Below are 15,170 nucleotides of genomic sequence, written 5' to 3' on the forward strand. Positions count from 1 at the left end.
GATCATGACCTGAGCTGAAATAAAGAGTTTCTTAGCCGACTGAGCTATCCAGGTGTCCCTGAAGTTTATATTTTTAACAGCTGTACTGAGGTAAAATTTATGTACCAGAAGTTTTACCCATTTTAAGTGCACTGTTGGAAGACTTTCAGAAAACTTGTGCAATTGTACAAACATCATGCCGTTCAGTTTTAGAACACGTCTCGTCCCCGTCGGGGAAGCTGCCTGGCACTCTCTGGATTCAACCCCCACATTCAGATCCAGCCCATGGCAGGTGCTGAAAATGATTTCTTTTTCAGTGAGAACACAAATAAGGACTTTGGTGGGGCACAATGTCCAAGTATACACAATGGAATTACTAGGATAAGAAATCCATGAAACAAAATCTTAAAAAAAAAAAAAAAAAAGGACTGGGGGTGCCTGGGTGGCTCAGTCGGTTAAGCGTCTGCCTTCGGCTCAGGTCATGATCCCAGGGTCCTGGGATCGAGCCCTGCATTGGGCTCCCTGCTCAGTGGGAAGCCTGCTGCTCCCTCTCCCACTCCCCCTACTTGTGTTCCCGCTCTTGCTCTCTCTGTCAAATAAATAAATAAAATATATATTTTTTTTTAAAAAAAGGACTGATCTTACTGGGGCACCTGGGTGGCTCAGTCGGTTAAGTGTCTGCCTTCAGCTCAGGTCATGATCTCTGGGTCCTGGGATTGAGCCCCATATGGGGCTCCCCACTCAGAAGGCAGTACTTTTCCCTTTGCCCCTCCTCCATGCTCGTGTTTTCTCCCCCTTTCTCTCAAATAAAGTCTTTAAAAAAAAAATCCATGGAACAGAAATGTGCATATATAACAGCATAGAGAAGTCATTATTTCTTTCAAACAAACTACAATGAAAGTAGAATTAACAGCCAAATTTCACAAATACTCTTCTACATACACTGAGTTGGTGAACTACAACATTTTTGTGTTGCAGCTGATGTGGAGTATGAAAAGTTTTTTTTGGCATCCAGCACGTGTTTTCTGTCCTTGCTGGTTATCCTCAATCAGATTTTACAAATATTTTGAGTCTTTGAAGAACTGCTTTGTAAATCAGTGCTGATCGATAATATGGATTTTTTTTTCTTTTGCAAAAGAGTCCTCTAAATTTGTATTTTGTTTGAGATCAATTAGAAATTTTTAATTGAAGTATTAATGAACGGAGCAAGCAAAAAAAAAAAATTCAGGTTTTGAAGTTTTGTAAATTGCAGTTATGGAAAACAAACCTCACAAACAGGAAGGTGCTAGAATTTATCCTTGTAAGGTAGGAACTGAGCAATGTAAGTGAAAAGAATGCAAAAATGGTATACAGGGTTTAATTTTGAAATTTTATAGTTGCACTTAGAATATCTGGAATTGAGGGAAGATTCTTTTGATAGAACTACTATTTTTAGTAGGATACACTTGTGTTTTCCTCAAGAATTCAAAATAGATTAAATTTGAGAAGGTCTGTGATTTCAAGGGATTTAACTTTGATGAAACAGTAAAAGGAATCATAACTAGAATTCATTTTATGAAAAATTTTGTGTAACTATTTCTCCAAGAAAGATATTAAAAACAAAAAAAATACAGTATCTTTTAGAATACTTTGGCTTAAATATTTACAGGTCTCAGTATAAAATACAAATTAAGAATACACTCCATGCAGTAGAATTTTCTTTGAGCTTACCAGGTATTTGGGCAGTGAAGAGAAAGTATATCTCAATTAAAAATATTATGGTCTATAGAAAAGAGTCTATTGAAGGGTTCAATAATTTCCAAATGTATTAACATGAAAAATACCTTTGAAGAACAGTCCAGGAATTTTTATAAAAAATAAAAAATAAAATTATATTGAAAATATAACATCTTTCATAAAAATAGCAATGATTCAGTATTAGTGCCAAACTGATTAAGTACTTGAATATGCACCAAGAATAATTTCTCTTGCCATATTTTAGTTTTTGTTTTTTTATTTATTATTATTATTATTTTTTAAGATTTTAGTTATTCATTTGACAGAGAGAGAGACAACGAGAGAGGGAACACAAGCCAGGGGAGAGGGAGAAGGAGAAGCAGGCTTCCCACTGAGCAGGGAGCCCAATGCGGGGCTCGATCCCAGGACCCTGGGATCATGACCCGAGCCAAAGGCAGAGGCTTAACGACTGAGCCACGCAGTTGCTCCTAACTTGCCATATTTTTAATATTAAAATAAACCATATAAAGAACTTTAAAAATTGTTTTAATGAATGCAAACATGTTGTTTTATTTATTTAAAGGTTTACTTCTGAAAATTTCTGAATTGAACCTGTCAGTCCACCAATATATTTGTCCACAAACCAACTATTTTGTCAACCACTATATATTTTATTTTATTTATTATTATTATTATTATTATTCGATTTTTTAATTTATTCATTTGACAGGTAGAGATCACAAGTAGGCAGAGAGGCAGACAGAGAGAGAGGAGGAAGCAGGCTCCCGGCCGAGCAGAGAGCCGGACGTGGGGCTCGATGCCAGGACCCTGGGATCACAACCCGGGCTGAAGGCAGAGGCCTTAACCCACTGAGCCACCCAGGCAGCCCCCCCAACTTTTTTTTTTTTTTTTTTGTCAACCACTATATATTTTAAAAGTGACTTGATTTTAATTGTTTATTAACATCTTCTTTCAGTCTCAGGGTGTCCTGGTTTGAATGAGAAATTTTATGGTCATTCTGTCTTTAAGAGCCAGATAATTAGGGGTGCCTGGCTGGCTCATTCAGTTAAGTGTCTGCTCTGGTCATGATCCCAGGGTCCTGGGATAGAGCCCTATGTGGTTGTGGTCAGGCTCCCTGCCCAGCAGGGAGTCTGCTTCTCCCTCTGTCTCTTCCCCTGCTGGCCCTCTCTCCCTCTCTCTTTCTCGCATGTGCGCAGGCGCATTCTCTCTCAAACACATAAAATCTTAAAAAAAAAAAAAAAAGTCAGATAATTACACTGTTATTTAAATGTTTCCAGATCACTGGGAAGGATAAGTACCTCCCCAATTCACTTTATGAAACCAGCATTCCTTTAATATTAGTATAAGACAATACAATATGGTCAAGAACAGATTATTGCAGGATATAAATTTGGTTCAATATGAGAAAATCCAGCCACCAAATCCATTATATCAAAAATTCAAAAGAAAAGTAACATGATCATATTAGTAGCTGCTGAGAAAACATTTAGTAGAGTTCAGTACTACTCTTAATAAAACTCTTAAGGAGGAATAGAAGGAAACTATTTAGACATAATAAAGACTATTTGTGAAAAACTAACAACAGGTTTACTTTGTATGGTGAAATACTAAAAACAGTTAAATAAGGATCTAGATGAGAATATATATGACCAGCATTTTTATTTATCATTATCTTTGATCTTATAGGAAATGCAACAAGACATTGGAAGAGATTAAAAAAAATTTTTTTCTTGTTGCTGAGATGACTGTGTATACACCCCCAAATATGAGACTAAATTAGAAACAGAACAGCCACTCTAGTAGAATGAATAAACTATTCGGGGAGATGGCTGGGTGTGAGATAAATGTAGAAATTGGAAGCTTTTTTCTAAGCATAAGTTCTAAGAAATGGCAGAATTATTCCCTTAAATAAAAAAACCATAAAATATACATAATATATAAATTTCCCACAGTTCAAAAACAGAATATACATGGGTTTTTAAAAAATTGCATAAAATGATCATAACATTTTATATTGATGAATATTCTATTGAAGATTAGTATGAGATATAGGAATATTATAAAGCCACTATAATCAAAATAGTATTAGCCTAGCAACCGACAAATAGACCCTTGGAACAGAGTAGATTCAGAAATAGATCATTCAGGTCTTTGGGAAACCCTCAATCAAGACTGGAAACCCTAGATTAATATCTAAAATTTATAAAGAACTCTTTAAGTCATCACCAAAAAAAGCAAGGTCCAATAAAAAAAATGGGCAGAGGACCTGAATAGACATTTTTCCAAAGAAGACATATATATGACCAACAGACACTTGGAAAGATTCTCAACATCACTCAGCATCACAGAAATGCAAATCAAAGCCATAATGAGATCATCACTTCACACTAGGCAGAATAGCTAGTGTCAAAAAGACAAGAAAGTACAAGTGTTGGTGAAGATGTGGAGAAAGGGGAACCCTTGTGCACTGTTGTTGGGACTGTGAATTGGTATAGCTGTTATGGAAAATAGTACAGAGGTTCTTCAAACAATGAAAAATAGAACATAGAGCACCATGGCTGGGAGATGTCCTGGAGACAGCTTGCCCGGATTAAGTTTCCAGGAATTCCACATTTGGAAATTTATCTGAAGCAAATAAAAACATTAATCAAAAAGATTTGCACCCCTATGTTTATTGCAGCATTATTTACAAGAGCCAAGATATGGAAGCAACCTGAGCGTCCATCGGTAGATGAATGGAGAAAAGTAGAGGTGGGAGAAATACAATGGAATATTACTCAGCCGTGAAAAAGAACATGATCTTCCCATTTCCAACAACATGGCTATCTAGAGAGCATAATGCTAAGTGAAATAAGTCAGACAGTGAAAGGCATCAGTTTTTTGTTTTTGTTTTTTTTTTGGAAAAAGCATTTGTAAAACATATTTCAGGCAAAGTGTTAATAGCTATAATTTAAAAAGAGCTCTTACAAATGGGCAGAAAAAATATAAATTATTCTAAAGCAAAATGGACAAAGAATATGAATAGTTAATTCACAGATCTGAGATAAGCAGGGAGTGTGTGCACATGTTTCAATGATAACAGAGAAAAATGCTTACAAGACACCACAGGCTGTTAACTTGAGCACACGGTGAGTGACAGGCTGATGTGGGAAGTGAAAAACAAGCTATGACACACTCCTCACAGACCACCGAGAAGATAGAAATAATTTGAGTGCTCCCTAGGTGCCATAGTTGAGGAATAAAGAGATATCTGAGTGAGAAGAGGAGGGAGAGAAAGACTGACACATCTGAACAGAGAGGACTCTGGGCAGTAAATTATTTTCTTCACTACTGGCCTTACAAGATTGTTAATTACTTGCAACTAGTGGCACTGTGATTTCTGCGAGATAAGTGCAGTTAAGTGGGTCAGGTACAATCTGGAAAAGGGCCCTTTGCAAAGACATGTCACGTAATCATAGTTCTTGCTTCAACTGATAATTCCTATATTTCCCAATCTAGAGGCCTCTCCAGAGGCCAAAGGGAATGAGAAAGATCCACTTAAGGAACACTGATCTGTAAGAAGGATCTCTCAGATTCCCTTGGGTTGGCCACTGTTGCACAGGGTCGGTGGCTTCTGCTACAGTTGTTAATATGTAGCAAAGTCCTTGCAGAAACTCTGCCCGAGTTCCATACCTGGGCATGTGCTGAGGAAGGTCTGGAGGACTTGAGGGGAAAGGTGAGGGTGTGGAAAGGAAACAGGCTTCCCAAGTGAAAGGGAGACCTTTCTGTTGCATTATACAGAAGAGGATCCCTCCCTTTCGCGGTACCTGCATTTCCCAATCCAGCTTCCGTCTAGCTGTGGCTTCCACGCCTTAATTTGGTTTCTTTGATCTGTTGCAGATGATAGATTGTATTTGTTAGTTCTATCTGGCGTCTGGTTTCACTGGGGACGTTATGATTCACTCTTTTGTAAGAAGAGGAAAGAGGGTCACCGACTGGCACAGTGTCTGGGATGATGATGTATGGCAGCATTGTTTGGGGACTTTTTTTAATCGATTGTCTGATATGCAGGAATTTAGAGGAGAAGTTAATATTCGTAGGAGGATTAATGCAATCTTTGCAAATAAAAAGATTCTGAAGACTATTTCATTGGACTTTCTAGTGGAGAACCTTTCTTTTCAGAAGAAGATTTTATTTATTTATTTGAGAGAGAGAACATGAGTGGGGGTCGGAGGTGTGGGGGGAGGGAGAAGCAGGCCCCCGATGAGTGGGGAGCCCGACATGGGGCTCAATCCCAGGACCCTGAACTCATGACCTGAGCTGAAGGTAGACACTTAGCTGATTGAGCCATCCAGGGACTCTTTTAGTGGAGAATCTGAAGCAGGCCTAATGCAGTCATTTTCTCTGCACTTAGGTGATGGACAAGAATGCTGAGTCCCATTTTCTGCTCGGCCCATAATCCCAGCTTGCTAGTGGTGTTATATGTGGGAGAGTCATAGTCTTGAACACCTGAACCCTTTGGAGCGTTGCTCTCTGGCTAAGCTCTCCATCATGCGTCACGATGGGTTCTCCTGTGGCAGCTTGAGATTATTCTGGTCAAGTTTTTCTTGTTGGGGCTCAGCTGGTTTTGACTTGCTCTGGGAGATGCTCTTGTATGGTTGAAATTGAACCAAATGACATGTCTCCAGCTTTTGAAAACTTCTGTTAACAAGTCAGAGGTAATTGGATGACTGTCCTATCATTCCGAGCATATCTCCAGAATAGTTTCTCTCACATTATTTTGGTAATGCTCTCCCCCCCCCCCCAAGGATTTTATTTATTTATTTGACAGAGAGAGATCACAAGTAGGCAGAGAGGCAGAGAGAGAGGAAGCAGGCTCCCTGCCAAGCGGAGAGCCTGATGCGGGGCTCGATCCCAGGACCCTGAGATCATGACCTGAGCCGAAGGCAGAGGCTTAACCCACTGAGCCACCCAGGTGCCTCTATTTTGGTAATGTTCTTAAGTCTTATTTTTATTGTGTCTAACTCTTAGTTCTGTGCTTAATACCCTCAGTAAGAGTTGCCTGGATGTAAACACGGGCCTCATTAGATGTACCAGGAAAATGCAAATGAAGCTATAGCTGTTTGGAAAGGAGAAATGGCAATTAGCAGTGGCAGAACACTGCGACCTTTGCCTCACATCTTTTCCTGTGGACAGAATTGCACTTTATTGCAGAAGCTGATTTCCCAATACTTGTGTTCTTTCATCTGATGTTTGAAACTGAGCAAACCTTTTTTCTTTAATTTAGGTTTTAGTGCAGGATGTAATTAAAATGTCATGTCTAAGGTATGTGTTACTAATTTGCCTACTGAGGCATATTAGAAGAGCAATTTCAACTGCCTAAGAATGAATCTTGATTTAAAAAAAATTTTTTTTTTATTTATTTAGTTGAGAGAGAGAGAGAGTGAGCAAGAGAACACAAGTAGGGGGAGGGGCGAAGGGAAAGGGAGAAGCAGACTCTGCACAGGGAACCCGAAGCTGGACTCCATTCTGGGACTCCAGGGTCATGACCTGAGCCAAAGGCAGACACTTAACTAACTGAGTCACCCAGGAGCCCCTTGATTTTTCTTTATATTAAAGAGAACAGTTTTGAAAAGAAGAAATTCCTCTTGATTCTCTTCTTATGTAGGACCTCTGCATTTTATAACGTATCTGTTATATACTACATATAATGTCGTATATATTATTATGTTGCATTTTACACATACATGTTGAGAAAACTAGTAACTCTATTTCTATATTTACTTTTGGCCTCCTATGTAGGGAAAACTTTGAGTATGCTTTGGACTTACTTTGGCTTTGCTTTTATATGACTTTAGGTAGATCACAAGTTAATAGAATTCCCGTTTCAGTGTGGATTGCTTACTGTTCATGTAGGATGGTCTATAATTCAGATTAGGGAATGATTCTCTGTTATGAATATCAAAATGACTACAGTCTCAGGTGGACAGTTTGTAATATCACATCTGTTATTGCTCAGGAAAAATATTGTTACAGATTGTAGTTGGCTGGATTTTACATCTCAGTCTGTGATCTCAACTGTTACATTTATTTTTGCAGACTAAAAGAAGCGGTTCCTTCTTAGGTTTATTTGAGGACTCCTCTTTTACCTGCCCTTTAAATACTGGGGTTCCTTTGGGTTCTCTTTTCTTTCTTTCTTTTTGTTCTTTAAGTAGGCTCCACACCCAGCATGGAATTCAATGCAGGGCTTGAACTCACGGCCTCAAGATCAAGACCTGTGCTGAGATCAAGAGTCAGATGCTTAACTGACTGGGCCACCCAGGTTCCCCTGGGTTCTTTTTTCTGATTCCCGTCTTTTCACTTCCTATTTCCCTTCCTTAGATGAATAGCAGTGAGCAAGTTCTTACTGTGTATCAGGGCAGGGCCGTGCTGTACAGCTGAGCAGTTCGTGTACTGCACAATTCCAGGAGATGACATTCACTGACCCACCCCAAAGACTTGGGTAGTGTCATCAGGCACTGTGCTACCTACTTTACGAACTACTTGTTTACCCTCACAACAATCCATGAGATGAATATCATCATTCCTATTTCATAGATGAGAAAATGGAGCTTTGGGTCTGTTAAAACTTGTTTAAGGTTACACAGTAATGACCTGACAAGAAAGTTTGTACAGGTCCAAAAGCTTTGCTTCTCTCTACAGCATGCTATCTTTCCTGGGTGATCTCAGCTATTGGTGAGCTCATCCATGACCACCACTTAAATGATGCTAATTCCTGAAAGCCTCGCCACTTCAGATCTCTCTGTTGATGGCCTTTGAGACAAGTCTTCCAGTATGTTCCAGGGGCCCCTCAGATTCTAAAGGATTCAAACTGAATCACTGCTTTCTGTATGACTGCTCCTCTTCCATTCCCACTCGTAGTTTGTGGCACCAGCAGCCTGGGCTCCTCTCTCTCCCTCACCCCCCACATCCGATAGGATACCAGGTTCCATTCCCTTTTGTTTCTCAGATCTCTCTCCGTTTGCCCCCTTCCTTTCTAGGCCAGTTATCACCACATGGGTTCAGGCTCTCATTCTTGGGTTCTGAATGCATCTCCTCTGGCTGACTTAAGACAGACACCACGTAGTGCGTGTATTGGTGGTTGCCTCTGACTCACTCACCTGGGTCCACCCTTCCCACGGGGCTGCCTGACGACTCAGCTTCAAGTTACTTTCTCCGGAAAGCCTTTCTTTTTCACCAGCCCCTTTCCTTTAGCTAAATTGCTCTTCTCTGTGCTCCCCTAGACTGTCATGGGTATCACTTCACTCACCATCGCACCCTGATTATTGATTTTCTTGTCTGACTCCTTCCCTGGACTACAAGCTCTTTGGGGACAGGAACCACATGCAATTTTCTTTGTCTTTCTAGCATCTAACAGCTTCTCTGGGAGAGCAGTAAATGCTCAAGAGGCACCTGGGTGGCTCAGTTGGTTAAACGTCTGCCTTTGACTCAGGTCATGATCTCAGGGTTCTGGGATTGAGCCCCGCATCGGGCTCCCTGCTCAGTGGGGATTCCGCTGCTTCCTCTTGCTCTGGCCCCCACGCAACCCTCTGCTCTTGCTCTCTCTCTGCATCAAATCTGTAGTTTGCTCTGGGTAGCATGGACATTCTAACATTGTTCATTCTTCCAGTCTGTGAGCATAGAACGTCTTTCCATTCCTTGAGCCTTCAAGTTTCTTTTGTTAGTATCTTATGTTTCCAGTGTACAGAGCTTTTGCTTCCTTGGTTAAATTTATTCCGGGGTATTTTATTCCAGATCTGAAAGAGTTGTCCACATACTATTATAGTGTTCTATGTGTTTACTTAGTCCTATTAAAATGTAAATGCAATTTCTATTAATTCATGTAGTGAAAATAATCAATGCTGTTGTGATTTAGTTATACAATTTTTTCCTTTCTCCCTGCTGTTTCCAACAGCAGGCAGCATGATCATTGCCTAATATATGTTTTCACAGCAGCAGCTTCTTCCCTTATCCTGTTGACAGAAGATTATAACTTAATTGCATGATCATTTAAAATGTGGATCCTGCGTTGAACTTTGGTCTAAGGGCCCAAAGTTTTGTATTGACAGTAATGAATTAGCTAACCTCTTAAAATGTGCTTTCTTTATCTTTCCTGATTCCTGTCCGCCAACAGTGGCCGTTACATTAAGAAAATGCCTCAAGGTTGATTCTCTTACTTATTTTTATTTATTTATTTTATATTCTAAAAGATTTTGTTTATTTGAGAGAGAGAGTGAGAGACCAGGAGCTGGGTGAAGTGCTGAGGGAGAAGGAGACTCCCTGCTTGACCCTAGAGGCTTAACAGACTGAGCCACCCAGGTGCCCCAAGGTTGATTATCTTAGAATCTAAGCTACTGCTAAATTTGAAGCTAGATTCCTTGGGGGGGTGGTGGTTATTAACATGTACCTTTTCACCTAACACCATTCAGGTCTCATTCCAGTTCTGCCCCTATCTGGTTCCAGACAACCACTTAAATCTCCCCGGACACCACGTTCCTTGTCTTTAAAATTAGGCATTGGGACTGAACTAGCTAGAACAACTTTTCAGTCTCAAATGCCCTCTGATTCTATTACTTTGGGTCCCTCCCTACTGTGCCTTCTCTGTCTTATTTTCCTTGCCTGCCTCTGCCCCCTCATCCGCCCCCAACCAAGGCACTGTTCCAGGCCTGTCCTACCATATACACACTGTGTTCTTCAAGCACTTGGCTTTGACCTGGAGGTTTTCTTGAACATGGAGGGTCGAGAAGCAGCAGAGTTGCGCTGTCTGGAATGGTGCCCACTGCCCCTAGTTCACTGGCCTGCTCAGATCCCCTCCATAAAGGACGACTGAGCCCTTTCCTTTTAGGACGCACATCCTTGACTGCTTTTGCAAAAGTCGAGCGACCTGGCATAGGAAGATTCCTATGTCAGAGCAGTGCCCTTTCTAAATCACAGCGGATCAACAGATTTGGGGCTGTGAGTGGGACCTGGAAAGGGGGTGTGCAGCCGGTGGGGGGAGTGAGTCAATTTTATTATAGTTTTTAACCATCACACAAATGCAGTGTCCTAGCTTTTGGAGTGCGGAGGCATATGACTGCGTGTCCTACTACAGCTTCTAGATTACTGTGTGACCTTTTCTTTAACTGACTGCGCCCTGCGAGGTTACAGTGGGCTCCCACATACACTGGTTGAGGAAGCGCTTCGAGCAACACCGTCGTGTCATCAGGGTGTGCAGGCGACCGAGGACCGCCCGGCTTTGGTTTGGTCAGGAGACGCGAAGGGACGAGTCAGGTTCGAGGTGTTTCAGAGGAGACGCGCCCGGGAAGCGTTGGTCCGAGCGCAGGCCGGGGTCCTCAGGCGCGCAGCAGGGAGGAAGGGTGTCCCCGCGGGACACGTGCGCGCCAGCACGAAGCCGGCAAGGCCGAGGGGGGGCCGTGTCCCGGTCCGGGCGCGAGGAAGGACACCCAGGCCAGCCGCGGGACACCCCGCCCCGGAGGCCGTCCCCGCGGGGCGAGAGGGAGGCGTTCCGGAGCGGGGCGGCGAGCGCCCCGGGGCCGGCGTGCGGGCGCGCGGCCGCCCGGGCTCCGACGGGGTTAAAAGCCCATCACCTGCCGCTGGAGCGCGACCCAGATGGGAAGTAGGAAGTGCCGCGCCCGAGCTTCCTGTACACATAGACGCGCGGCGCCCGGCGCGCCCGCTGGCGAGCTGCGCCCCACGCTCCGCGGGGCTCGGGGCGACGCGGCCGCTCGCCGGGCCGCGGGCGGGTGTCGGGCCTCCTCCCCCTCCCGCCCTCCTCCCCTCCTGCCCTGCCCCCGCCGCCGTCCTGCGGAGCGCCGAGCGGCCGGCGGCAGAGCGCGCCCGACCCGGGACGGAATGACACGGCTCCGCCTCCCCGGGGCGCGCGGCGGCCGCTGCTGAGAAGCCGGCGGCGCCGGGACCCGCGGGCTGTCCTGCCAGGTAGGGGTCGCGAGCCTTCCACGCGGGGCGCGCAGGGCCGGGCGGGCGGGGTGCCGGACTGGGATAAAAGTGGGGGACGGGGGAGCGGGAGGGGGAGCACGAGAGACTCGGATTGCCCGGGTCGGAGCTGTATTTTCTGCCTCCGGGGCTTAAGCCGCGCGGCGTGGAGCTCGTTCTGAACGCCTTCAACACCTGTTAGCTTCTAGAAAACACGCCTCGCTCGAGCTGGAGGGAAACGAATTCCGAACAAAACAGTCTCTACAAAATGTGTGCATTGGCAAATTCGAGGGGCGCTCGGACCGCCCCGTGCCTTCCCGAAGGGGACCCCAGAGGTTGGTGGCATCTCGGACGCTTGCCTTCTCGCGCTGGGACATGCACCCCGCGGTGTGGACGCGCACGGAGATAGCAGTGAGATGGGATCTTGGCCATACGTTATCTCGTCAGGGAATTGCGGATAACCCGGAGTGAAACTCTCTTCCTCCACGGCTGTTGGCAAGTTGAAGTTAAAATGAAACCGATTCCCTTTCAGCAGAGAAAAGGGATCTTGAGCTGACTTTTTTTTTTTTTTTTAAGATTTTATTTATTTACTTGAGAGAGAGACAGTGAGAGAGAGCATGAACGAGGAGAAGGTCAGAGAGAGAAGTAGACTCCCCGTGGAGCTGGGAGCCCGATGCGGGACTCGATCCCGGGACTCCAGGATCATGACCTGAGCCGAAGGCAGTCGTCCAACCAACGGAGCCACCCAGGCATCCCTTGAGCTGACTTTTACCAGGGCGCCTTTTTGCTTTCCGCATTAGTGTCGGGGGTTCTGCTGTGAGTCCCCCTCCTCTTCTCACCTAAACTTCTCACGTTCGTATTTCTCAGAAGCGAATTCTCCTGTCTGGGAAAATGTCCTCTTTCTTGCCTCCAGTGTTGTGTGACACTTTATTTCTTGCTGCTGCGCACATCTTACCAAACATGACCTGGCGGTCCCCATAGGACTGTGCTCTTGTAATATGGCATTTCTGGGTGTTTATTTGAACAGTGCAAGGTCTGAATTAAAGAACAATGTATCTAACTTTTTCTGAAGCGGCAGAGTGGTGGTGGTGTTGGGGTGGTGGTTTGGGGGGGGGGTCCTTGGCTCAGAAGCAAAAGAAATGAACTTTGGGATGACTCAGTGCTTAGGGTGTGCGTAAGAGGCAAAGGGAACCCAGCCAGTCTTCCCTGAGTTGCTGGCTAATTAAAGTATCCGGCTGCTGTAGTTTTCACTGAGATGAGCCCCCTGGTCCCTTTCACATCCCACTGCTTTGTGGGTCCCTTCTTCTCCCGACTCTATCCTCCCTTTCCCTTGTGAACAGAACTGTAGTCCTGTTAAAAGTAGCGGCCCCTTAAGTATTTCTGGAACTCTCTTGAGGAGGAGGTAAAAAAGATCTTTGTAGCAGACCCACGAGCCACACTGAGATAATTGTATTAAATCCAGGGTCACGTTGTCACACCCTCCTGTTTTACCCTTGCACACTTGTGACTGGTCTTTTTTTCTTTGTGGTGGGCACACACGCGGAAAGAGAAAAACCCTTTTGCTTCTAAAGTAGCCTCTGACTGACTGTCTTGATGAGTAAACAGATACAAGGTAATTGTGCACAGAGAATGTAAGTATAAAAAAGAAGTTAGGGGGCACCTGGGTGGCTCAGTGGGTTAAGGCCGCTGCCTTCTGCTCAGGTCATGATCCCAGAGTCCTGGGATCGAGCCCTCCATCGGGCTCTCTGCTCAGCTGGGAGTCTGCTTCCTCCTCTTTCTCTGCCTGCTTCTCTGCCTACTTGTGATCTCTCTCTGTCAAATAAATAAATAAAATCTTAAAAAAAAAAAAAAAAGAGTAGCAGAATCCGCTCCTTGACTTTTTATTTAAAACAAACAGAAGAAAACATAGCCCCCCCCCCCCCCCCCCCCGCAAAACCCCCAAAGCAATCACCCTAGATAACTTTCTCTTGCACTACTGTGCTGGAAGTGAGCTGTGAGTGTGGTCAAGCACTGTCCATTTACCCAGAGTTTTACAAATATTTACAGTCATCTCTGCCAAGTATCTTTGCACTGAGCCTCACAGAACATTCTCAGCATTCAAAAGCTCCATTCTCATGAATGGCTTCAGTTCATTGGCAATTTAAAGGCATCTGGGCTTCTAAACTAGGTCAGTTTAAGACACTTTTTTTTTTTTTTTTAAATAATTAGTTTTTGGGTCTCCCAGATTGTGAATCAGGTTTTCTGAGGCAAACTTGACAGCAGAGAGAAAAGTTAAAACTCTGTCTAAAAAGAAAAAAAGCTTATTTTATCTCTACAGTAACCATTTAGCTTCCGGAAGATGATCTTTCTCTTCAACAATATGAGGAAGTATATTTAAATTTTTGTTTTCGAGAAGCAGTTTTAATATTTTAGGTATTTAGAAACATTTATTAGGACATCGGAGTCATTGCTCTTGGTGTTTCTGCTAATTCTGGCTTCCGTGTTTCCCCTGGCCTTAACTTACAGCATTACTTTCTTGTCAAGTGAGGTTCTTGTGTTTGAAATCACCAGTTTGAGGTAGAGGTCAGGAATCATGCTGAACCCAGATATTGGGAGAGGAGCAAAGTCCAAATGGTTTTGGGACTCAACCTACTTTGTGCAACTGATTATTTTGGATATGGGAGCGGGGCCAAGATGCCACACAAATCATGCTTTCCACTTCGAGCTTTGGGGAGTAAGTATCTGCAGCCATTGCTCCCAAGTCCTGAGATTTTGTTTTCCAGGGATGCCCACCCGAATTTTTAGAAGCTCCTTAGCTATTATAAATTATCAATATGTTTAGACTTTGAATTGCGGGAAGTGAATGCACATGAGAGCCGGGCCTTTTAATATTCTCTCTCCTCCATGTACTTGTAAAGAAGTTATCTACTGTGGGATTGAGTGAGTACTCACTATTTGTCAGGTGTGGGCTAGATGTTGACGATAGAAAGATGGATAAGAGGGGGCCTCTGTCGCAAAGGAATTGGTGTAAGATTGGAAGTGATGTTGTTCTGGAGTGGCAGCTTTTAATTTGTGTTGTTCTGAGTGAACCTGAGTACGTTAGAGGCTTTTCATTTTGACATTTTTCTTTCTTTTTTTGGATAATGTTTCCTATATATGCCATCAAGTTAAGTAACTTGAAGGGGCATAACAGCACCAAAGTTAATTTATTTAATTATTTATATTTTGATTTGCTTGTTCACCTTTAGGTACATGTGGGAGGTCTTATACTAATGTTCTGTTTTTATTAACTTTGGCATTCGCTTTTTCTTGGTCGATGCGTACTTCAAAACCCAACGCATCACACTGCAGTGGTTATTAAAACACGGAAGATTAATATAATACATTGAAGAGAGGAGAAGCGGTCAACGTTTTGCAACACAGAATGAGAAACTTCTCATATGACGAGGCCTCCGTCCTTGGACTGAAAAACACAACAACTTCAGTGAAATAGACTCTTTTATTTGCAGCTGAAGAGCCTGTGG

At 43.6% G+C, this 15,170-nt stretch overlaps 1 protein-coding gene across 2 annotated transcripts in view; it reads left to right on the forward strand.

Moving 5' to 3' along the window:
- RNF144B (ring finger protein 144B) overlaps positions 1-15,170 on the forward strand; it is a 170,630-nt gene that overhangs the window by 79,317 nt on the left and 76,143 nt on the right. Inside the window, exon 1 of one of the 2 annotated variants that reach the window (XM_059179432.1) lies at positions 11,518-11,670. The exons of the other annotated variant lie outside the window; for it this stretch is intronic. The gene's annotated coding sequence lies outside the window, so the exon portion shown is untranslated. Of the gene's footprint in view, positions 1-11,517; positions 11,671-15,170 lie in introns of those variants that run through there. 2 annotated transcript variants of the gene reach the window in all.

The sequence above is a fragment of the Mustela lutreola genome, chromosome 6 (assembly GCF_030435805.1).
Source record: "Mustela lutreola isolate mMusLut2 chromosome 6, mMusLut2.pri, whole genome shotgun sequence".
Taxonomy (NCBI): Eukaryota; Metazoa; Chordata; class Mammalia; order Carnivora; family Mustelidae; genus Mustela; species Mustela lutreola.